Consider the following 25544-nt stretch of genomic DNA (forward strand, 5'->3'; position numbering starts at 1 on the left):
TACTAAACCACTAAAGTCTAACAAGTTAAATCGGCAATCTAACATGTTTCATATACACAGGTGGATACATCATTACATATGTCTGTTATGTTATAGAAATGCGATCTACAGAATGCTTCAAAATTTTTAGTACTCGCGATAATTTACCATGATTTAGATCGTGTGATAGTAAAAGAAATCTAACAAGAGAGGTCAGGGTGATGTTGCGTCCGCCATAGGAACGGTGAATCATGTGCGTCAGACGAGAGTACCGTTGGACGGTGGCCAAATTTAAATCTTTAACACAGCTACTTCACTGAAAGATTTCGCGAACAGATACGACAGGTCAATCTTATCTCGTTTATACATGACATTGATGCTTTGTTTTAAAGAGGGAACAGAGTCAATAAATTCAGGACTATAAAGGATATATCCGGACTGGCATTTTTCTCCGCCAGGGATGATATAAAGGCAACGATCGTAACTAAGAAACGAAAGCAGATTTCTTTTCGTGTTTCTGTTGATAATACCGAATTCAGAGCAACCTGTTATCTATTCTTCTATGGAAATTGTATTTATGAAGCAATTTGTTTGGGCTTATTAACATTTTGCGAATGCAAGAATAAGTTGTATGTAAATGTCATTGGATTCAGAACTTCTACCGAACGAATGTTTTGTGTTGTAAATGTATGTACCTACGGTACTGTGTCGATATGTTAGACCTTTATAAAGAAAGATAAAGATACTCGATATTATTTTAATTTTCTTGGCAACAAGAGTTTTTTTTCGCGAAATCTTGTCAAACGATTTTTCAGTATTTTCATCTACTACCGTCTGCCATATTCCTTCTTTGGTATTTCAAAAAACATACTTACGTTCCCTTTTTTTCTCATCTAATTAAAAGCAAATACAACTACAAACAACCATAAACCATAAAGGACCACAAAGAAGATTATCCAAAGATTCACTTCTGCAAAATCCATTCTATGTTTGTGGAAATTTTGTGCTATCGTTATGAAATCATTACTGCAGTTATGGATACATGTATACACATACGTATAGACTGCATTTATGGGGAATTTAAAGATGCAAAAACGCATACAGTGCATGTAGACGATACGTAGAAATATTTACAGCAAAGTATCGAGATGATACTTTGGTAGATGAAACAAATCTCCTGGCTAGGAGAACGTACTCTTTTGTTATTATTGAAAAATATTTGAAAAAAAGGAAGAAATTGATCGTTCCAAGGTCTCAAATTCTACGACAGGGTTGAATCGTCGTTGTACCTTTTGTACACAGAACAGATCAATGAACAATATGTTCGTAACATACGTCCACAGGGACAATTCTTTTCATTGCTGATTCGAATCGTCCAAGGCGTTTACGAGCGGGCCAAAGACACGGGGACCGCGAACCCTGGCGTATCCTCGCGAGGATCGTGTTTGTTTCGTGATTCGCGAGACGATTTCGACTTTGCTAGTGTCTGTCACATAAACTCTGCTAGTTTACTGCAGCCGAAGTAAAATAAGTTGGAGTCAGGGGTGCGCCTCGCTTACGACTTCGCGGTGACGGATAGAGAGGAAAGAACGAGAGGACGGACAGAGGAAGCGAAGCAAGGGGAAAAGGAGAGGAAAAAATACCGCGAGTTGTAAAGCAAACCGCGTTTACGACCGTCGTTAAATTCGTTCTGAGAGACCTGTCCGATAACATTGACGCTGCCAGCTGCAGAAAACAGAAGTAACCCTCTCTGCCGCGATATGCTTGCAATTCTGATCGAATACCATGATCGATGAGCTTTTACTGCCTTTTTTTTTTAAGACTTTTATATGTGTATTTCTTCGTACGTATATTAAAGTATACACATTTTACGAATTGGATATTGTAATGCTGTTTTGAAAAATGAATACTGGGATAAGATAGATTACGTTTTAGCGTGATATAACGCCAATGCTATGCAAACTTTATAAATATTTAAACGAATGCGAAATGGAAATTAGTCATTATCATTGTATCGTTAATATCTAGTTCGAAATGCACGCGTAATAGTTACGATATCTGAATTTTTGTAAGAATTAAAAACAGATGAAAGCTACACTTTTACAACAATTTCAGTAATAGGCGATTATAAATAATGTACAATAGTTAGTCAGTTAATAACTGAAGGTTACAATTAATATATTTATCGTCATTAATTGCGATGTAACGTTTAAATTCGCTATTTATTTATTAAAATTCTCTTTCTCTCGTGAAATGAATATTTGAATCTTTCCTTAGATCTAACAAGCATCGAGTGCTTCTTACATTTCTAAACTCGACCAGTTAATAATTTCATGATGCTGAAAATTGTTTCGAAACCAACGAATTCGATAAATTTTCGATGAGAATGGAAACTAGTCAGCGGTATCTGAAAACAGTACGATAACATGGATCTCGGCGAAGGAAAACTTTATTGCTCACATAAATTCTCTCTTATAATTTAAATAAGCGTGCTCAAGATTTACAACTGGACGTGTAGAAAATATCCTGTAAACGCGTTAAAGGGTTATCGACGCGCGACGCTATAGCCGACGAAACGGCTTATATATTTTATCTGATATAAGTGTGCAACAATAAAGATCTAATCGTTGTGTGCACATTACAAGATAAAACCGCTGACTATGAGCGCATATCTTTTTTGTACACGTGTAGTAAAAACGCACAGATTTATACCCTGTTCATTGATGAATACCTTCGATGTTACAAAATATTCATTACGATCGTCGAGTGTCTTGGGATCGCTTTTTAATTTCATACACGACTATGCGTTAAATCTTTTTGTCTTTTGTTGGGTTGAGTCGCGTCAGAAGTGAAAATCTTTGCATCAAAGAATTGCAAAAGCATTAAATATGATGCTGCGAATGTTCGGTAAAGATCCGATAACTGACGAATAAGGGTTGATAGCTGATGAGAAGAATATGACTTTTTGAAAATGTAAAAATAATTTGGACTTGAACAGTTAACATTTTTCATGTTTGTCAATGACAGGCTTGTAAATGCTTCCACGATTATAAAAAATTTTAAGATGCTGGGATATGCGTAATACACGTACATGGCGTGTAAAAATATATTACGTATTCGAAGTAAAATATGCTCTATAACATTTAATATTAATGGTTAAAGCAAATCCCTACTAAGGCCGTATTTCATTACTTACATTTATAAAAATATTAAGTTAAATAAACATAGGATATAGGAACGATCTTCTTGTAACATCTTTCTTCCTGAAAAGCACAAAGAGCGATTAATGCCAGACGTCGCACGTTTATGAAATGTAGCTTTTTTTTCACGAAAATTTATTGCTGAAATTATGTTCCATGATATTTCTTCGGCTAAAAACATTAAACTTTCGAAATATTTCAACACTTTAACGAGCTATGAAAGGGGAAACTACTCGATTGTACAACTTGTAAGAAAAACAAAAATCCTGATTGCGTTCCTTGCCGTGGATTATTGAAATATAATTTATAGGTGCAATAAAAATTAGTTTCAACTTACACGTGTTGAATTACCTATATTCCTAAGAAGAAATGGAAATGATCGAGCCAGTTGTTCCGCGCTAGATAGTTGGTAGCGATGAAAGTTTGATATCGTAAATCACTTGTAATTAATTATTATGTGTTATTATATTTTCTAAATTGTTGATTCTAAACTTTTCGTTATCTTATTATACTGTCAAAAGACGATGAACCATTTCTTGGTCGTCATATCTGAAAGAGCTGCTTCATCAACTCAAAGGAACCCCGGCCGAACTAAAAATAGATTATTTAAATTCTGCAACAAATTAAGAGAAAGATCGGGACGGGTGTATAATAAAAAGCAAATCTGAAAATTGAATTCAACTCGTACAAAGTAATTAATGCGAGGATCGTGAGAGAAAGGGAAAGAAAGAAAGAAAGAAAAACGGAGATAAGCGTTGTGAGACCTTGACGGCGATCGTCGGCCCTATTCTCTACGAATGGAGGCGCAATTCCCAAGACAAAGCAATAATTAACAGCAGCTAAGTGCGTGAGCCGACGCCGGCTCTTCTTCATCCTCATCATCGTCGTGTCTTCCACGTACATGCGCCAAGAATCAGGGAGCGTTAAGCAATGTAACAGGCCCGACTCTGCTGGCAAAAGGAGTTTTACTACTTTCTAACCACAGTCGCGGGCTACAATTAAACCCCCATAAAACCTCGTCGTAACTTTTTTAAAAGCGACCGACCATTCTCTCGCGCGTATCCAAGCTCCCTTCGTTTGCTGGGCAAAAACCACGCTATATTGCATCCTTAATGAAGCCTCGAGACGTTATGGGTATCGACGTCTTCCGGTCAACCCAAAACCGCCATGCTGCAGCGTTGCGTTCGTTTGTCTTGGCCTTTCCTCCCCCGGTAAAGTCCTAATTTCACGAAAACCTTAAATTTTAGGAGCTTGGACTTTACAGCGAGTTCAAAACAGGAATATAAGATTGTGCTACTGTACTAGATTCGATGAGCGGAGCCAATAGGATTGAACATTCCAGCTATTTTCTAATGTCGCGTTGGCTTAAACCTTTCCATTTAAATAGATATTTGACAGAAAGTCTTGATAAATAACCCCCTTGCGATTCTGCTAAATAGAATCGAATCTCGATAATCGAACTTTTATCACGTCATAAACCTTTAAAAGGCTACAATTTTATTCATTTCGTCCCACTCCGCTTTGAAAACTTGTACAAGTAATATAAACTCACTCTATCTCGAATTATTTTCCACGTATTTAGGTTACTGTTACTTTACCTTCATAAATCGAATTAGAAGAAGTTCGATCGCTGCAAGTCAAAGTCACTGCCGTTTCACTCGCATCAGCATCCTTGGTGTCCTTAGAAAATAAATAATTGACCTGTAATGTCAACCTGTAACTCGAACATTTTACTTCTTCCCTCGAGATTCGAGTTATCGAGGTTCGGCTATTCCAGGACATATTCACAGTAAGAAACGCAACAAAACATTCCGTAAAGCATATCTTTTTCGAAACAAAACCTGTCTTCTTATCCGCGGCTAGGAGCCTGGCGCTAAACGTTCGATCGCTTCGTACGATTTTCATCATGCGGTCATTCGCAGCGGGAATCGTTCGATCGCCACGTGATTCGTCGACACATTGCACGGTTAAATGAACGTAGATAAGAAATGAATCGCGGGATGTAGAGCCACGAGACGCTCGCCACGAAATTAGCCCCCGCAAGAGAGGACGCGAAGAAGAAGAGAAGAGGAACTGTTCTTTAAGACTCTGGCTAAGCAGGCTGTGGAGAACCTCGAAACCGGCCAATTTCTCGGGATCTTGAAGCAGACAGCGTGCACGCAGTGGCTCGACGTGGGAGCTGGCGGTGGGCGGGCAGGGGACGTGTAAAAAGGCGAAGAAGAAGGTTAAAGAAGGAACCTGACAAGCAGCCGTGCGGGGCTTTAGCGGGGACTGACGTTTACGGCCCGGAGCGGTCGACCTAACGTCAGTAAAACTTAAGAAGAAATACAAGCGAAGTCCGCATCGACAGTTAAAGTCATACGCGCGAAAATACAACCGGGCTTCTATGAAATACGACGTCTGTTGAGCGCCTACCTTTGGCCAGCAACAGTCAACCGAGGTCCACCCAGGATACGCGTCTCGTTAATGAAAAGAACACCGCCTCCTACCGATCCTCTCATGGACGATAATCGAGTTCTATGACCTAACGAAATCGAATGGCCACCCGCGATCAAGAGATCGTTACAACTTTCGTTGTCAACGAGAGGAAATTCTGTGCTCGGTTTTTGAAGTCAGGGACCGTGAGGAGAACGCAAGAACTGTGATCGCGTCTGTACGTCAAGGGAAACGTAAAACCAAAGGGTATTCGAGCGAAGCGAATAGTTGATCGATTCCTCGAGGCCACCTCTTAACTTCGTTGTTAGGATTTCGAAGGAGACCTTGTAGAAAATTGGACGCGCCTGTGGCTCTTCCAAGAGGCTGAGGAATGCCATAGATAGGAATAAATTGGTATTGGTCGATCTTTTATCGGTTTTTGTTAGCGTATTGTCATTTTTACAAAATCATCCGAAAGAATATTTTTTGAATGCTCGCAATTATGGGAAAGAATTTTTTAGTCTGTATAACCTATATTCGCTTACCTGTCAAAGCTTAAAAATGCTTAAACAAGCAATAATGTTCGAAACAAGATACATATGTATATAGAATTTCAATGTTCTTAACGAGTGATCGTTCATTCCGCCATAAAGATATCGGACAGGAAACATGACCGAGCATTTGTTGCGAATTAAGAGGTTGGCGTTCTAAATGTGCTTTTTAGAATTAAATAAGCATGATCAAGAAGGCGATACATAATAAGAGCACGTAAGTAGAAATAGTAAAAGGCAAATCGAAATGATAGATCTCGCTGTTTCGCAATAACTCTTATTCTACAAATAAGAGTAAAATGAGAATTTCATTTGATCATGATAATTACAAACGTATGCATCCTCGCTACAAATGTGCGAATACGTACATGTAATATATCGCATCTCCAGATAACACGCATTATTTATTACTAGATTGAGGATCTTTATGAAAATTCATATTATTACGAACGTAACTAGACCAATAATAACCTAGTAATAAAGTAATAACCTAAATAGAGGTTTGCTTTCTTTTTGTAAATATTATTATAGACATTTCGTATAGTTTTGAAACTTGCATGTATCCTATGCACATTTGCATCTTTACATTTGCCATAAACGAGTAAATATCCGTAGTATATTTATTAGAAAAAGAAACTAAGAACGTCACGAAGAAGGTTGAATTTGTGGCCGAAGTGACCGACGATTCGCTAGGATAGGTATTATTTGAAGCATTCGTGCTGATTTTATGGTCTTCCTGCCCCTTATGGAGGACGCGAACGGGGTAGAAGTGAGAATTCGCGAAGCACTTACCAGCAGACGATAAACTTCCAGCCACCGACTCCACAACCGCCGTAGCCGTTTCCATTTTAGCTACGTGCCTGGATGTGTCTTCTTCTCCTTAGATCTCCTTTACGACCAGCCTCCTCTGGTCCTGAAATCTGCCTAGATCAATCGTCGGATGAAAGTCTTTGTCCAGGAACCATTCAACCGTTCGGTACGTTCACAGCTTACGGACCATCGTGATTATTCCTTTTCATTTCTCAGTTAAACTCCTTTTAAAACTATGTCGTACGTTGACACACGGCACATAACACCCGAAAGCAATTTATTTTTATGCGACTTTTAGTGTTGCCATGGAGATAGGAAATCCTTCGTGATGGTGTATGTCTAATTACATACTCATACACTGCAGTGTTATTGCGACCGGTTGATTCCAGTGGAAAATGCAGACGCGATTCTTGTCTCTTCTTTAATTACTCGCTATCAGAGGACAGGCCACCGGTGATTGGATTAAGCATCCGCTACTGAATTATCGAAACAAAATGTAAAAGGCGAAGTAACTGCGAGTTGAATCCTTTTTTCTAAGTAGTGAAAGGCAAGATCGTGACATGGTGGATGCTGCAAATAACATGAATATAACTTGATGATTTAGCATAGATAGGGTGTTCATATGGTTATAATGGTATTATGATGGTGGAAATGTTGGTTGGCTGAGTAATACTTTGCTAAGAGTTTCTTGACTTCTCTGTGATTCAACTCGAATGACTTTTCGTGTCAATTACGAGAAGGACTTTCAATGCTTTGAGGAAATCTTTAGCGTAAAATTGAAACGAGAGATCGTGCTTATTAACAACGATTCTTTCATATTTTCAACCCTGATGGAACAATATGTTTTGAAATGAGATTTGGCGAAACGAGTAGGTAGTTACAGTTTACAATATTACCGAGACCTTTAAGGATATGAGATACCATTATGAATGGAACTATATGATCCATCAAAAAAATTGTGATTAGGTTGTACGTCTTCAAAAGCGAGTCTACTATAGTTTGTACTATTATATTATAGCGTCCGTTGCTAGAAGAAAAATCCGTCTGAAAAGGGTTACTCGAGAAACTTTTTAATAATAAAAAAGTGAAAAAATTCGGTGGAGAGTAATCCAAAGAACATAGTGAACCAAATATGCAATTATTTAAATAATTTGTGTGGTAAAAAGAAAAACATGCTTCGTCAATTTGCAGGTTATTGTGCTCTCATGGTGTCATTAGCACTAGAACTCCGGATGCAGATATTTTGACTGCTGTTACTTTTCTCTGCGCTCAATATTTTGGTCCTCAGTCTCAAAACTTTGATGCCTAACGAGTTTCTCACATTTTTGCTGAAACATAACGCATATCAAATTTTATTTTTATTTTTTAAGTTTCATCTTTATAAGTAGTTCTAACTTGCGTTTTAATATTAAAAAAAAAAAAAAAAAAAAAGAAAAAGAATCAAGTCAAGTTGAATTTGATGTAATGTCTTTACGTTATTTATATATCTCCTTGCCACTGTATGTTAAATTGTTGTTAAATACTCTGCTATAATTTCTTAAAATTTTGCTAATATTAAAATGAGATGTGGCGTATCCGAGATATCGCATTGGGTAAGAAAATTAGGAGTACAGTTATAAATCAAAGTTTTATGAGGCACTCCATGGCCAGTTGGGAGAAGAAGGCCACTCTACAAATGAATGGAACATGAACTGTGAAGCGAGATATAATCGCAGGTATCTCGGTTTCTCTGCCACTCTTTCAATAGTTCTGTCTTCTTCCGATCATTTTTCGATGTTCTCGTGGCTTAACTGTTTCATCTTAACCCGCAAACATCGATGGAGCTTTTATGACTTTGTAATTACGAGCAGGGTCTGAAGTTAAAATACCATAACTGAGAAGAACCCTTTCTTTTCTTTCTTTAAATCGATGCCAAGATTATTCGTCTCTCTTGCGGATCTATCATTTACTCGTTTAATTGAGAGATCTTCTTCCGCTCGATAAATCGGTTAATCCAACGATAGTCAAGTACGCCAGGGAAACGGAAATTATTTAATATTTATGGTATTACCAATGATGATATCATGAAACTGTAATTAGATAGGATTCTGTACCTTTTTGCTTATTTATTCATAGAAACCAAGATAAAGATATCTACGTATTAGGATTTTTTAAATAATTTCGATAATGGCAATGCTTTCACGTGATTTTCTCTTTGACGGTAACCAAAGAATATATTTGGTAATTAAAGGTTTAAGATGAAACCGATATTCAAAGAACGAAGATTAGTCGTAATAATGGAAATTAATCCCAACGAATAAACAATTTTTTAATTAGCTAATTAATCTTTGTTAGAACAGATTTATATCAATGGAATGTAAATTAGCATACGTAAAAAAATCGTATTTTTGTGTTTGTTAGACAATTAAACGTAGAAATTAATCTATAACATATTCAATTCTATCTCTGAAATCCTAGAAACTATTTTGATAATTGTACATATTTATATCGCATAATCCGTACATAAGATTTGAATTTTATTTAAAAAGACATCGAATTAATTTACACGTCTAATACATTCACCGCACATCTCGCGCTCCGTTTTAGCGCTCAGACTTGTCCCGTGGCTTTACGATTCGTTTTCATGACTTTTCAGTGCAATGAGATAGCGAAACCCTTCTTCCGTTTCATCTTTCCTCTCTTTTCTCCTCTTCACAGCTGCGAAACGCTAGAGATACTATAGTTGATTTTCTTTTATGACTTTTTCAGTTTTACTCTTTCTTTCTTTCTTTCCTTTCTGTTTTACCCCCCTTCCCTCCTTTTTCCTCCTTTCTCTCTCACTCTCTCCCCCTCTCTTCCACTCCCCATATTTTTGAAGCAGTTTTATTAAGGCACGCGTTCCGCGGAGAAAGACACGGGCAATGGGCTATATAATTTCTTTTTCTTTAACGACGTGTCGTTGGAGGCGTTGTTTAAAAAGAACGACACAGTGTTTAATACTAACGAGACAGTGTCGTATTTCTTCGTTGATGAACATAGAAAGACAAGGAGTACGTGTGTAAATGATTCTGTTGATTGATGTTTGTAAAGAAGTTAAACATCGAGGATTCATTAAAAGGGAGAAAGAGTCATTTTCTTTAGTGACGTTGCTTGATGACGCATATAGTCGGAGATATTTCAGAACGAATTGGTCTAATTAAATTATTTATAAATTTAAATTGTATTTCTATTAAAATCATATATCACTCGGTTAAATTATAAATTCTAATCTATAATGTCGTAGAAAATTGAAATTAAATTATATTGGAAAGTCAAAGTAGCATTAATTCCACTAATTTTAACGTGGAAATTTATAATAAAGAAGAGAAGAAAGTCAAATGCAAACAAGCACATGTATAAAATATTAGACATTGTTACGTTTAAAACAGATACCAATATGACAAGAAACGTGACTTGAAAGAAATTGTAACTGAATGGTGCACATTACATAGACCAGGTTACTAAATATATTTCTAAACCTCAGGTACCATTCACAATCTTCGCGTTCCAGATTGAAAACAAAGCTCGTCAAAATTGATGATTGTACTTTCTACATATCCTGTCGCGAAATAATGCATAACTAAAGTGTGAAATAATTCTATGCGACGATCATTCAAATTTTATTCAACGATAATGATGCTTGACATCACCGATTGTTAGTTCTTAATCAAAATTTAATTCGAACGTTGACTCTGTGCAATTATAAGATATATTTGTATATCATTCTTATAAGTTATTATGAAAAGAAAGATTTTCGGAAATTATAGTACCACTTCAGAAATGACAACGAGAGAAAACAATAATTTCAATAATTCGTTTTACTTGTATAGACTGTTTTATCTCATGTAGATTTGGATAGCCCAGAAGGAATCGGAAACTGCAACATTTGATATTTAATCCTCCGTCAAAAAACATTCAATAGTTTTCACAAGCAGAAATAAAATTTTGAGCTACGTAGGTGAGTTAAAAACGTGCAACAATCGATATGATCGTATTGCATAAGCAGTACGAGTTCCATTAACCGGTTCTTGTTTTCCTTCTATCGTTCTTCATTCTTCCGTTCACTGCCATTTTACTTTTTCCGTTCAACCCGTGGTCTTTATCTGCTCATTTATTCACTCTTCCGAACAATTCTCTACCAACTTCCGATAAATACTGCAGATTGTGTTGGATTATATTCTAGATTTGAATGATCTTTCCTTGTTTCTTTCAAGGATTGAATTCATTGAATTGTAAATTTCTTGTTGGTTTCTTTTAATTTTAGTGAGTGCATTATGATTTGCCTTGTATCCTGTTGCATAATCTCCCTTTTTACTATCTTGCCTTATAACAGAAAAATGTAATATATATGTACACCTATGTATAAGACGGCAAACAATAAATAGAATATATCAATATCTCTCTACGGCAAAAAAGTAGGATACCATCTGTACTTTGTTCAACTTCTAAAATCGGTCCGTATCTTTTAATCGCCGCGTAAAACTCACGAAAGACGCAGAGAACAAATTTCAGTAAATGACAGTAAATAACCTAAACATAAATTTTGAGTTTTTTACGTGCGGTAACGGCCGACCCGGTTCCCAAGAAAGCGGTGCGAGATTTTGGTGTCAGAATGTTCCAGGAAGGACCGTGGAAATTATTAAATGGGAGACGGTAGTTAACGCGTATTTTGCTTCACATATTCATTTTCGGCGTCTTTATGCACGATCACGGATTGGTCTTAAAGACCACACGTTGGACACGGTTGTTATCGAACGGACACGAACGACGATTAAAATGACTTCTTTAAAAAAGGGATAAGGAGCGTCTACGAAAATCCTTCAAGCGTCTATCCGGTAGAAGGCGGTCTTTATCGCTGTGATGCTTTTCCAGACGTTATACGTCGACGAGATTCGTTTTACGATGCGGCCGAGTTTTAGTGCCGAACGAGGTTCCGCTTCTCTAGCATTTTCTGACTTTCGCCTTTTAGTTTATTCCTTCGTCATGGTATTTTCGCGAATACTGGCCCGAATCCCAATTTACAATATCATTGTGTGACTGTAATCTTTGTCAAGGCATAGAAATATTAAAAGGCGGATGAACTTTTGCTACGACGAATGTACGGAGTATTGCAATGGAAAACAATTGCTCTAAAATGGTTGTAAAATGTTTTCTGGATCTCGTTGATAATATGTTTGCTTATAATTATTTTTATGAGATATTTTAGATACTATTTGATACACCATTTTACAGAAAGCTAGATATGTGATATTCTGAAATTGTTAGAAAGTATTTTAGACGTCGTTTTATAGAAACGTAAGTATTAGATTATACGCTAAAAAATGTTATTTTTAATGTGTCTTTGTTATACTTTTAAAGTCTTTGTGTATACTTGCATGGGGTGAAAGAAGTGTAGCTATACATTATAAGCTTCGAAGGAAGCCAGATATGTTATGGATAACATATAATTAGTAACGGTAGTTATAGTAAAAGAAAATATAAAAGATTCTTCGAGCTTCGTATTGCAATATTAAATCGTTTTACGTACAAAACGGAAACTTCGATATTAATTAAGTGTAGAAAAAAATGGATGTATGTAATTAATTCGGTTGCACATAAAAAAGTCCCATCGAAGCGCAAAATTATTTGACGTACTCGGTTCATTCTTATGTAAACTTCACGTGGAAATCGCAATTACTTGTATTATGAACGCGACTGGTCTTAATTCACTAAGGTAAAGTAAATTATTTAGTTTACAGAAGACATTTATCTTCGAGATAAAGGCATACTGAAAATTCTCTCTACGCTCTACTTTGCGCCGACTTATATCTACATTGTCGTCGTATTATATTTCTATCTGCTGTAACAATCAAAACAGTAATGGCAAAACAATAACGGTACTCGGTTAAAATTATTTAATTATTTCCTTCGACTAACCCAAACTTAAACGCCAAATAAAACTCTACATCATCGCATTATATCTACAAGCTGCATGAAAAATGTATCTACCCTCGTCGCTTAAATTCTCGATACGTATCTAACCAGTCAATCATTCATTCCCTGTGCCTACTATCAACCAAGCATATCGAAGTTCGTCCATTTATCGTGTATCGGATAAAAGAGAGGAAAAGACGAAAAATCTTAAATTGGCATGATGCATCCTGAAGAGGAACCAGCGTGTCTAGACTTTCGAAAAAGTCAGCTACGATACCTTGCCGCTGGTGTGCCGAGCAAGAAACCGAGTCTGGTCTGGCCGGGTGAATGGCGGGTGGGTGCACGTATGAAAACTAAGTCCGGGTTTCATTTGACTGGCTTTACGAGGGAGACATAAAATGGATTTTACTGTCGGCTAGTTCGCCAGTTCTCAAGTTGGTAACATTGCTTTAGCGAGCATAATATAGCCCCCATGCCTTTCTTCTCCTTCTCCTCCAGTTCTTCCTCTTTCGTCGCTATTCCTCTTCTCTTTCTCTTTCCCCTTTCTCTTATTCGTTTTCTTCTTTCCTCGTCAGGACGCACGTCCCTTTCGTTGTCGTTCCAACGTGACTCTTTTCTCCCTTTTTCTTTTCTGCCCTCTTCTTGTCGGTACCTTTTTCATTTTCTTTCTCTTCACCTCTCATCCCTGTCTCATCCACACTGGCCCCGTGTATTCGACCAGTCGAATCTTTAAAAGTCATGCTTCGCGGTACGTTTCCGCCCTGCTCGGTGGAAAGTTTTCGCATGAGAAATGTCTCGCCGACGGATTTAATATCCGCTGGATAAGACGGCATGTTGGTCATTAAACTTAACTTCGAATTCATTTCCTGTTCTGTTTCGGTAGCGGTTAAGGACCTTACGGCATTTTGTTACCTTTTCTTCGGTTACCAGACGCCATTATCGTTCGTTTCTGGCCCCATACAGACGTTTAATGTCCGCGTATTTGGTCGAGACACTTATACATGCATCAATTTATTTCTAGCTTTGTTTATTCCTTATTCCTTGGTTACCCTTCGCTCGTTATCGTTATTTTTACGACTAATCCAGGATAGCTGCACATTCCTAATCGCAATATAATTCTAATAATTCTCCTTGGGATGTAGCAATCTTGAATCCGGATTGTACATCTGGATGGATTTTATTTCTGTAAACTTTTATCGTTGTTGAAGAATTTAATCTGGCATTTAAAAACGGCATAGCAAACGAAATGAACGGAAAATGTTAGAATAAATAAGAATAAAATCTCTATCTATTTATTTACTAAGTACGAACAATTACGTTCCATTTCTTTGCTCAGAGTGGCTACGAAAGTGAAAAGTATATGTTAAATTTCCTATCATTTAGTAGTACATGCTTCCATATTGCCACAAAAATTTGATACTATGAAAATCAAGAACCTGATAAATAAATTTGAAAAATGAGTGTATGTGTAAATACTTTTTGTAATCGCTTTATGTTCACAAACATATGAATCTGTATAAACATCAACCATCTACTTACTGCACAATCTAAAATTAGCGATAATACACAAAGATCGGTTTGGTAATCGTATTAAAGGTAAGATCCTATCGAAGATAGGCATCGAGTATTCCTTCTGTTTACGTTGAAATGTAACACATCGCTAATCTCGGGTGAACTTTATTTTTCTGATTCTAGATCGATAAACAACCAGTGAAGTAACACGTTTGGAAGAACAGATCGAACCCAAAGAGAAACGAATATGGCGAAGAAGAGAGGAAGAAGAAGGGGAATAAGCGTACGTAAAGGATCTTTGAGGAGGGAAACAACGAGCGAGTGGAATCTCTCCTCCATCTCTTCTCAATGGAGAATGTTCTCCATTTTATTCTAATGTGCATTCTCTGAACAGTCGGATTCGCCAATCCACCACTTGAATGCCGAGTTCACTATTAAGTGGAACCTTCATACTTTTTGGAAATAGCCTCCGGCTATGTTGTTTGGTTCTCTCGTGTCGATATTTATCCGTAGTAGAATACGCGAGAAATTTAGTTGTTCGATATGGATCGACACGAGAAAGTCTCGCCGACGGTAAGGCGAAATTAGGATTAAGAGAACTAAATTTTCTTACTGTTTCGGAAGAAAGGAAGGAAATACGAGAGCCTCCGAACGATAGAAAAGGATGCGTATCATTCACGGACAATCGATAAAGGAAAATAACGCTCCATGGTCTCTCTCTCTCTCTCTCTCCCCCCTCGTTCGAACAACAGCGTCGTGATTCGAGTGCCGTGTTCCGAATACAAAAGATATTCAGTTGCAAACAAAATCCATAGAGCAAGGGAGCGAGAACAAGAGAGGAAGAGGGAGGGAGAGAGAGAGAGAGAGAGAATGGAACTCAAGAGAATAGGTTATGTTCCGCAGGGTTCTTCCCGTTGTTGTTTTTTTCTACGCTGACCGAGAGAACAAGAAAATCATAAAGGTTTTTGTGAGTGGATAGTGGGATGCCGAGGTTCATGGACAACCTATACCTCGGGCACCCCTCGTCCTTGCACGTCCTTCGGTTCGTTAATCGAATCTTGCTCGCTCCTTCTTTCTCTCGTTATATTTCATTTTCTCCTCTCTTTACGTTTTCCTTTTCCTACCCACTTTCAATTTGTTCCTTTCGTTAAATAGTTTCCCTTCGAGTTATTCTCTTCTCTCTTGCTCTCAGCGCAGAATAACAGAGCGCATCATGTTGTCAAGACAGGAAACGAGGAACGCATGTTGGAGCTTGTTCGTAAGATTACGAGAGACGACCATCGCCGACCGGTTGCTAAAGCTCAGTCGCCCGTGAACGAGATCGCTCGACAGTCTTTTCGATGATCAAGTGTCATCGTGTGCTATAAAACTCGCATGTACGGCCGACCGAGTTCCTCTGGCTTGGACTACGTATTTTGAAACTCTTCGTCGTGCTCGGCTCCGCCTCGTAGTTTCCCTCATTTCCACAGGAAAGTGATTTCGTTCTGTTCGCGGTGGATGACAAGTGTCGATGATCACGGATCTTGCCGGCCCTTGACACACGCGCGACAACGTGATTCCAAGAAACATACTATCTTCTCACGTTCGCTGCAATCCTTACCTCGACAAATTTCTAACGTGATATCTCCAACCATGTTCCTTTGATAATCATGTTAATCTTGGATGCTTAATATGAACTGCTATGGTACCGATCGAACGAAAGGCAAGCGAACAACGAGAAAAGAAGGTGAGGCAAGTGACGCGTTGGAAGATTCGTAGCGAATGATAATATATACGTGCTCGCTTACATTTCAACAAATCGGCAGTGCGGATTGTAGCTTTCAAAGAATGGGTAACGATTCCCTCGAATCCCTCGGCTAGAAAAAGGAACAAATCTAGCGAGAACAAGCGAAACAAGTATATTTCTCGTTTATTCTCGCTATTTTTTATTCGCTTCTTTCACAAATAGATTGAGATTACGCGATTGAAACAGTTTGGTAGAGTCCGAGTAACGGGCAGTAGCGGAACTGGCTGATTTGAATTTAGGTGAAACAACTCTATTGGAATCTAAGCGAGCATTGTTGTACAGATATGCGAACGAACAACGTAATTAAAAACAAGGTAGAAAATGGTGTATTTGAGAGTAAAACGGGTGCATTGAAAGGAGATCGCGCGATTAATTAAATGCGTGCGTGCATGTTCCCGTGATTTAACCGCGGACACGTACATATGTAAGCATTAAGGTCTCATTTTGCGGGCGAATCTTGCGATCTTGTTGCGTGTCTTTCGTTCCGTCAAAGAGCAACGATCGTCGACGAATTTCAGCTAGTCACACGCTTGGTTGGAGTCGGATCTTAAAGAAAACCGATTCCGATGGGAAACCCAGACAGAGCGTCGAGAATTGCTTTAGAACTGCCGACAGATATTTGACATGTTATGGTTTAATTGCATCGTGCGATTCCAGTAGTTCCTTTGCTCGATTCGGTATAATATACGAATTCTCTGTGTTTATTCGAATCGAGCAAGTTTCAAAGTATGCGCAAACCTGGTTCAGTTGTGTTTAGCCAGAGAGCTTTCCGTTGTTGCCAAGCGTGCTATTATATGCGAAGATCGATCATAAACGTGTTTGTATTAGGCGGAATGATAGAGCTCGCAGCACGTTTTCTATGAAGCGATAGATTATACTAACGCGAATGTTCGCGTCCTAAACCTACGGGTAAAGAGATACACGGACGCGCAATCAAGAAATAGGTGGATATTTTAGTTGCACGGACGTGATGTGACAAAACGTTGGCTGAAAAACTGGTCGTTCCATTTCTCGGCAAATTAATTTTCAAATAAGAACACCGAGAGCTGTCTCTTCGATATGCTGTTTCATTCTTACCTCCCTTTTTTCTTCCGCACTCCGCCTCGCGTCGGTTGGTATCCTCCTCTTCTTTCCTTCTCAGAGACACACCGTGATCCTTCTTCCACCCCTTCCTCCGTACCTTCGTTCCTTCTTTCTATTTTTCTCTCTTGCTTTACCTTCTTTTTTTCATATCCATACCACGGAGAACACGTTCCGAGCAAAAATCTGATGTCGAAACCTAATTGGTTGTTATCCGTACAGAGCTTAATGACTTGCTCCGAAATGACTCGCATTTAAACGAATTTGCGCTCCTATAACGAGTATGCGTGCCATTGACGCTTACCACTTCAGAATCAATGCGCATCATCGGCCTGTGTATTTCATTTACACGCCAACGCTTACGGATATTTTTCTATTTACTTCCACGAAATGTAGTCGCACCCACGGACAGAGAATTCGATCGAAGAAACGGTCTACCGATAGATTGCATTCGATCTAGTTGAATTATTATTGAGCAGATATGCGAAATTTGTTCATAATCGGCAATCGAATATGTATATCGAGGAAAAGAAATACAGATCGAGAATATAGAAAACGAGAATAATCAAAGCGTATTAATGATGTTAGAGAATTGATCATGGATGTACGAGCGCTGGTCACGTTTCGAATGCGTGTGCATGTATAAAATTACGCCATGAAATTAAGAAAATGGCGTGTTTCGTGACTGGTATACCGGAAATGACACGGTCGTACGCTCAAAGTAAAACGAACGGATAAATTCAGCCTTCTCTTGCGAATGAATTGTGGGGAAGAACGATTGCGGTTAAAATATCTTGATGGATCTGACAAAAAGCTACGAAGGTGGTCGATATCGGAGGAAATATCTTAATTTCGCAATTTTTTCTTTCTTTCCTTTTCTGTTTGTTTCTTTTTTTTTCTCAAAGAAAGAAATCAATACATGAAAGCCGCTGAGGTGCAGAATGTATTCAGAGAATTTTGTGGTCGGTTTGTAAGCATCGTTTATTATTTGTTTGTGTTAATTCGGCTTTTGCGAGACTTCTGAATGATTTAAATTTAACAAACGACGGGTTCTGTTCGACAGGATAGTCCAGTAAGAAAGAGCATTGAATTTAGAGACTACAATAAATCTCATCTGATTTGAAATCCTTGAAATAATTATCTAATCCACACATTCTATTAATCTGTAAATTATTGCGACAGCATTGAATTCTATAGATAAAGCGTGAAAATATTTATATCGTTACGAATGTTACAGAGGTGGTTGAGTTTGTATGCTAGAAATTTATTTTTACATTGAATTTTTTAAGTTTCTCGTGTAGGTAATATTTCTTGTTTTTTTTTTTTTATTTAATGTGCACTTGTTTTAAAAAGGATTGTCAATATGAAGCTTAAATTTTTACGTCTGGTATACGTTAATGTAAATTTTTAGAAAGTTTATGCGAAAAATACAGTTCTATGCAGGAACTTTTCAATTGTGTACTCGAGATTCGTAAATTTGATTTCGTGACCGAAACGTTGCGTTATTAGTCGAAAATTTATTGCTCGTTGGAAGCTTTCCCATATTAATTTAGAGCCATACAAGTGTAATATCTATCTAAAGTAAGTAGTATATGTTATTGAAATAAAAATAATTTTGTTATAAAGGAAAAATCGATAAGGGACAATTTTATATATTTATATTTATATTAGTATTAATCTTCTATAACAAAAATTAATTCACAATATAATTTAAAAACTTTCAAAATTCTTAGGCATTTCTTTATATTTAATAATTGTGATTATTTATATTTACTTGTTACGATTTTTCGTGACATTGTTTCTGCGTTAATGAAACTATTAAAAATATCATTCTCATAATTTATGAATAAAATAATTAATTAGTATGGTTTCCTCAGTCGTCCACATAAATTAATTCCATCGTAAAAAATGTTTGTAAGTAGAAATTACAGATACAACGCAAGATGCAGGTTGGCGTTATAATATATTCATTCTGAAGTTCAATCGAGAAAATTTGCATATATAACACACGTTTCCAAATCCATTCTGTTCGAGTAGTTACCGTCATATGGAAAGTTATGCGATGAGCTATGGAACGTTCTAAGTGTCAATTTGATTTGGCATGTATCATTGAAAATACCACCTCGAGGCATTCGTATTGGTTTCTGAATAAAGGTGGAGTCGCAGGTACGACACGATACACCTCGCGATTCATGCACCCTGCTGTTTTGCCGTCTTAATGCCTTCTTGTATCTAATGATATGTCAGATGTTTCATGCACATCAAAACCCAGTAATGTTTAGCATAAACGATCGGAACACGGAAGGAAACGAATGAGTGCCCTGTAATTTCGTACTTCCGACAGCTCGTTGCCTAAAACCGTCAACTTCAATGGAAAACTTTTGACATCGACGCGGTTCCAGGTGTTGAAAGAAATGTGAAAGATATCGAAGAGAGAAAGAAATTGGCTGGAGCGCGCTCGTTCGAACGGAAATATGCTTTACGTTCGCGCTTTCGGTAATAAAATTTTACGTGTTATCGATGAGCAAAAATTACCATAGTATGCACGGAAAAGCGTCCAGATAGTGTTACGTATATTATAGCGTGAGGGAAAGGCGGGAGCTGCAGACTCAATATGAAGATACGATGATCTAATGGAAAAAATATACGTTACAAAGGAATATTATTTAATACTATATAGAATACTATTTAATACTATATTACTATAAGAAATACATTATATATAATATATATAATGAGAGTGTAAAAAAGTTTCTCTTCGGAAATATTTAGTTTATTAAGGAATAAACTTGACCTCGTTATACAGGATAAGAGAAAACTCAGCGAACATTGACTTGAGTTTCGTTTTAATATGTAAAGCGTGCTTTCCTTTAATTTTTCTTTTGTCAAGTAAGGTGGATTGTTTCAGTTTTTTGTAAATAGGCTATTTAATTAAAGTGACCAAGATCCCTTAATACATATCTTTTTGTTTCTGTGTTTACTTTATTTCTGTAATTCGTTTCATCGACGATTGTTAGTTATTTTTCCATTAAAATAGCTCAATCTTCATATTTTATTGTAATTCAATTCTTACAGTATAAATATAAGTCAGGTTGATTTTTCTTAAAAGCAATGTTACTTCTAGTAAATTCATTATATTAGGTCATGGTTAAAACGATTAGAATTCGTATAATTTTTGCTGATTGCTGAATTTTCCAAGTCTGAATCGATATCTAAGGCCGCAAATAAATCGACGTGTTACTCTCCTTTAAAAAATCAGTTACATATATTCTTAATGATTTTACGCTGTAAAGATAGTGAGCGAATATATCAGCTACTCGATTTTCATAATCTTGATCCAAGACTAGAAAAACGAATTTCTAAGATTTCTTTATCGAGGAGCAAGTCAACCTATCTTTTCTTGCAATCATCATCATAAGATCAACGTATTCATTTGTTATAAAGTGTTCGATTATCTTTCACGTTATCACGAACAACTTTCCCTATATATATATAAGAAAACAGTTTAACTTAATTTTGTCATAAATCGTTTAAATTGTAATAAAATTTCAAATGCTTCGATGTAACGAAATCCTCTAGAATGTACTTACATTTGATGCGCGATTTTAAAAACAATCGCGGTCATTCAGAGATGGTAACAATCATTTTTGGCTGAAATATCATTTCTTGAAACAAATACTAGACAAGTTCCCAGATGTTCCGCATCGTATTCAATTCCTAATTGACTGAGTACTGTTTATAGAACAAATTTCAAAGGTTCCGTTTAATAGTCGTCATAAAGGAACATGCAGTGCGCCTGCTTACGCTATTTTCTCTTGTGAAATGTGAGTCCGTTGCAATGATCGCGTACATTTTCCCCTCGAAATACGCGTATATCTCAGACACATATTATTTTTGCAAGGTTCAACCAAATCTAGATACGCTCTGCGTCACTTCAATTATGAGAGTTATTAAATAGATTTCTATTTTTCCCGAAAAGTGCTGATAATTTGCACAAAGTGATATAGGTACGTTTTTCTACGTACGTAAGTACGTTGACCTCGTGGCGTATCTATCGCCACCATATCCTTCTTTTCTTTTCAATCTTGATCATACTTATTTTTATTGTACTATGTTGTAACGATGTATGATAAATTAACAATGGATCGTTCGCTTTGAACTTAAAATTAAAGGGCAATTAAATTCGATAATTCAAACAAATTCGGCTCGACGATTTCGACCACACATTAATGTTCCTAGTCGCGCAATTGTATCGAACGAATGTTACTAAATTAACGAAAATATACGTTTGAAGAATACAAAAGAAGATCGACATAAATCGCATCTTTTTTTTATTTTAAAAGAGAGTGACTTTCATATTTAATACTTGTTCAACTAATTCCATGTTACCAAAAGTTTTTTATTTAATCTTTATTTATTTATCGTTTTCTTTATATTAGACGTGATTTTCTATTTTCAATCGTAATTACGTCGCATTAAAGTATTTCCATTTGAATATAAACTGGCATTAATGTCAGACAAATCAATAGAGGTTGACTCGTAAAATTTTCTCCTGTGATCTTTGTTTGTATTGCGTTTAGAGTAATCGTATTCTACAAATACGAATCTAGAATGGTTCAAGCAGCACATTATTATTGAAATGTTATTTATCTTTGTAAATATTTATATTTTTAACGTTATTCACTAATTAAGTCTCAAATTTTACTTTCAACTTTTATATGTCGGTAATAACTTTACCAATGTTTAATGTTTCATATTTAGAAAAAGAAAATGCTGTTAGTCTGTAACCCTTTCGTTACTGACGGTGACTATATAGTCGCTGGTGCGTTCGACGAAATTTACAATGTTTTATGATCTATAATATTTATTTTTAATACACTGACTGGTTATCTTTGTAAGTAGCATGTAACTATAAATAAAAGATTATGAGGTAAATCACGTATTTTTTTCAATAAATCGAGTCAATCGATTTTAGTATCGACAACCTATTAATTAGAGTTTTATCGCGTGTACATACGAAGATTTTGTATCGAGTAGGTATATAATTATCTCCGTAGCGAAAGGGTTAGCGACAATGTATACCTTCGATACAGTTACAAAGTGATAATAATTTAATGTAATTGTAAATGCAAAATTGCACAGAATGCACATAATATTAAAGAATACACGAAATATCCAAAATATACTGCTTTTTATGATATTTGATAGGTGAAACAATTTTCCATCGAGATCCCAATTACTTAACAACTCACGAAATAATAATAATACGTCATTTTTGAATTACATTCTCAAAAGCATGAATTTCCATACAAATTCACAGTTCGATAATTAAGTATTTACTAAGGAGAGCGAAAAATACTAAAAGAAGAAAACTGCAAGAGCAGTGAAAATGGCTGTATTCACGGTTCTAGTGTGAAAAACATACAAGAAGCTAAAAAAGGAAAAAGGAGAAGCAAATAACATGGCTTACTGTCACGGTCGTATACTATGTATTAAATCATTCCGGAAGCAGAGATTATAACGGGGCGTAATATGGAGACCGAGTAGCAATTTCGAAGCATAACGTCATCCACGTTTTTCCTCGTCCATCCTTTCTCCCTCTTCCCTTCATAGCGTTTACGTGGATGTAAACGACAGCGTGTACGAGTGGATGAACATAACGAGAATTTTATAACATCGTGGCCGGTGACACTTTTGTTTTTACAGCTTGTAAGGTATCGTGTAAAAGTGTCCGGAACGATGACCGCCAGGAGTAGCGTGGCAGAACAACGAAACAACACACGGGAAGAAGGAAGAGAGGAAGAGAGACGATAGCCAGAGACCGTATTGTATCCAATTTATCGGGATTTATCTACTCGTATCGATCAATCTGACCACTGTAGTTATTTATCTAACGATCTATAAATGAAACGGGTGTTGCGCGTGCATCGTCAAATTCAAACTTTTACGATTTGCTTTTGATACATCGAGAAAAGGGACAAACGAGGTATGGTCGAACTACAAGTGCGCGAGGCGGGACATCGTGAGCGCAATTTTCGATAAACAACAAAATCTCCGAAGCATGCACGTATCGTTATTCGCGAACCCTAGTGTATTCGGCGTATTTAATTGTTATACTATAACGCGTTAAATAAATGCTGATACGATTCATGGCGTTACTCAGGATGCGTGAACTTTCTACTCCTATCCTTGTCCTCCTGTTGTGTTATAGACGGTATATGCGGTTTAAATATATACACAGTACCGTCTCGCTAATTACTGAAAATGCGAAGAAATATTTTATATAAAAGAAGCTTAATAAAATATTTAGATCTTCTTTTTCAAATTGTTACTTATACAACATTCGTTGATATTTGCAAGCCATCCAAAAGCATTCGATAAATTTTTGTTCAAATTATACACATCGGTGGAATGATCTTGAAATATATAATAAAACGTGTGATTCCATTAAGAAAATTTACATTAGAATTTTCACAAATAATATTTCGCAATATTTCATGTTTGTTTCACGTGGAATACTAATCGAAGTTTCGCGTTAACGAGGAAAGCTTTAATCAGAACATGAATCGGTATGCCCCGTCGTTTTTATCGTGTATTAAAATTTCGTTTCAACTACGATATTGCAGTTTCCTATTTATGTTCGTAAATGTAACAGATGTAGATGTAACAGATTCGCCAAATGCAACACCAATATCTCTTCAGTTTCTCATAGACAGTTGCAAAATAGTTTAGTAGATAAAAACATAATTAGTGAAATATTGCGCTTTAGACTCGTTGAAGTCTGGAAATATTCGATATTGCACATTACCATATTCATTTTCATTTCAGTCTAGTCATTTTACCGTAATTTATAAAAGTCAGGAGTGTGCAGGGAAAAAATTTCTCTCTGAAAAAGATTTAGCAATAAGAAAGTAGTTCAATCTGACGCGCAATGTACATATAGATCAGCCGGGGTAGGATACAAAAACTTAAAAATATTATAAAAAGCGGTTAGGAGACGAAAGGCCAGATCGATTAAATTCTGATCGGCCAAGACCCGAGTCTGCATTCTTCTTTTATCCAGTCACTGTGCCATAACTTATTGAGAAACATAGACTCTTAGGAAGTACCTTTTTCATATCTTTCTTTTTTTCAAAACTTGGATTTATCAATACGTCGTATATTAAAATTGGACAGACGATTAGGGAAATTGACATCATTTTGTCTGCAACAATCCTGCTGGACGATATGCTAAAATTGAAAACGTGGTTAACAAAATTTGAATTCATATTCAGGAAAATATTGTGTAGTTCAATATCTCAATTGAAGCTTTCTTAATGTATTTTAAAATTTTGATAAATTTAAAAGATACAATCGTTAGTCCGACAAAGTGCTAAAATCATTTGCATAGATGCGTCGAGTACGTTTCGTGAATACGTTTGTCGCATTACTTTGGACGCGATTGAAGAGGAAGGATGAACAAACGCATTGAACAGAGACTTATACATATACATAACGTATAGATAGTACGCATACAGAGTAACGTATATGTACCGGTTCCATTTCGCAATGTAGATCGACGAAGAAGATGCGAAGAAGTTGGCGAAAGCTGAAGAACTGACTGATAGTACGGTTTATGCAGATTACACGAGACTCGCCGGTTTGAATAATGTTTGAAATAAGTTGAAGAACTCGTCTTATCTTTCTCCCGATTGCTTCATAGTTACGTACACGTTTGTCGTTGCATCATGACTTGTTAAGCTAGGGCCTCATTGAAAATTAGTCATTTTACCTGCAGATATTCTCTTCTCGTGTCTTCTCGCATTAATCTACATAAAGATAATGAATATTATAATGTTTTTAATTGACGCATCTTTAATGATTAGAAAGTACTTCATTATCTTGGAAATTATTTACGGGGACTTTGTGTAGTACAATTCGATTGCTTAAGAGAAGCATCGCGATATAAATATTGTTATATGTAGATTTGAAGCGAAGATATAATTTTATTAACGTTGATACAACGCATATGATATTTGAATAAACGTATGTATTAAGATAAACAATAATTTAGACCTGTATCGAACAATGTAATTATACTACAGGTATGCTACATTATACTATACTATAGATATCAATTATTCGATAACATAAGGTATATAAGAAATTACGCAGCAGATAGTATCTGCTAATAATCTAAGTATTTCAAACAGTAAGTAAAATAAAAATATAATAATACTTTACTTCTTCATTAGTCGTGTAAAATTAACACTGGCTATACATTTAACAGAGTCGTGATGA

At 36.4% G+C, this 25544-nt stretch overlaps 1 protein-coding gene across 5 annotated transcripts in view; it reads left to right on the forward strand.

Moving 5' to 3' along the window:
- The window catches only part of dsx (transcription factor doublesex), a 98237-nt gene extending 75792 nt beyond the window's left edge, over nucleotides 1-22445 (forward strand). For all 5 annotated transcript variants that reach the window (XM_076624016.1, XM_076624017.1, XM_033334512.2 and 2 more), the window contains one exon: nucleotides 14582-22445. The gene's annotated coding sequence lies outside the window, so the exon portion shown is untranslated. The remainder of the gene's footprint in view (nucleotides 1-14581) is intronic.
- Nucleotides 22446-25544: the final 3099 nt, after the last annotated feature.

The sequence above is a fragment of the Bombus vancouverensis genome, chromosome 14 (assembly GCF_051014615.1).
Source record: "Bombus vancouverensis nearcticus chromosome 14, iyBomVanc1_principal, whole genome shotgun sequence".
Classification (NCBI taxonomy): Eukaryota; Metazoa; Arthropoda; class Insecta; order Hymenoptera; family Apidae; genus Bombus; species Bombus vancouverensis.